The 981-nt window shown below is 38.2% G+C and overlaps 1 protein-coding gene across 1 annotated transcript in view; it reads right to left on the bottom strand.

Annotated features, from left to right (window-relative positions):
• Positions 1 to 981, bottom strand: part of hpse2 (heparanase 2) — a 56314-nt gene that overhangs the window by 27848 nt on the left and 27485 nt on the right. The window lies entirely within an intron of this gene.

Raw genomic sequence — 981 nt, 5'->3', positions numbered from 1 at the left:
CGCACGCACGCACGCACGCACACACGCTCACAAGCGCTCGCTTGAGCTAAGTTCTGGCTTGCTTTTAAAGCCAAATCAAAACCGAATCCTCAAGAGACATGTGCAGACAGCGGAGAAGGCTGTTTAGAGAAATTATTTCTGAGCCTTTTTTCCTGTTTATGGATACAATGTGTTTTTCCATATCTGAAGATGCACATGTTGCAGTCAAGCTTCCAGAGCTCTTTCAATGCATGTGTCTACAGTCACTCACACTGCTCAAAACAAACCTCAAAACATGGACTTTTGCAATAATTACCTTGTATTTCTTTCTATAAGAATTCCATTCATTGTTAAAATTGTGATTCTGACATAAAAAGACATGTTCATGAAATGACACCATTTCACTCATCCCATATTTAAAAAACATAGATGTTTATGATTTTCTCTGTCAGCTGTTACAACTCACATTACGTCATCTTGAAGTGGTTAGTGGAACACATGCAGACATTAAATGTGCATTGTGACCTAGGTAGGGAAAGTATGGCATAAACGGCTAATCTCAGACTGTCCATCAACCAAATTGTTCTCAACATGCTTGAAACAATTGCTGATGACATTATTTACAGGTCCAATATGTAACATATGTATTGTTTTAGATCTAAAAAGTACCCCAATGCATCATCATATATAAAGGAAACATGCTAAGTTGAAATACTATGTTTTCTGACAACAATGCTAATGCCAGTATTTTTTCCTTTTGAAATTTCTGTTCTGTGACGGAATTTCTGTTTGTGTTTTGGCCTGTGTGTTGTTTTTAACTACCCAGTTTGGCAGCAAGGCTGGGTTGCCAGAGTTACCTGTAAAAATGTAAACCCAGTGTGCTAAAGCTGTAACATTTGGGATCAACAGAGATAGATTCTACCCGACCTTAAAAACAATCCAGCATGTTTCTGACAGTTGAGTGACCAGAGACGTAACAAACCCCGGATAAATATTGGAGAT

The sequence above is a fragment of the Etheostoma spectabile genome, chromosome 17, assembly GCF_008692095.1.
Source record: "Etheostoma spectabile isolate EspeVRDwgs_2016 chromosome 17, UIUC_Espe_1.0, whole genome shotgun sequence".
Taxonomy (NCBI): Eukaryota; Metazoa; Chordata; class Actinopteri; order Perciformes; family Percidae; genus Etheostoma; species Etheostoma spectabile.
Note: the sequence above shows the minus strand (reverse complement) of the source record. Positions and strands in the feature narration are given on the sequence as shown.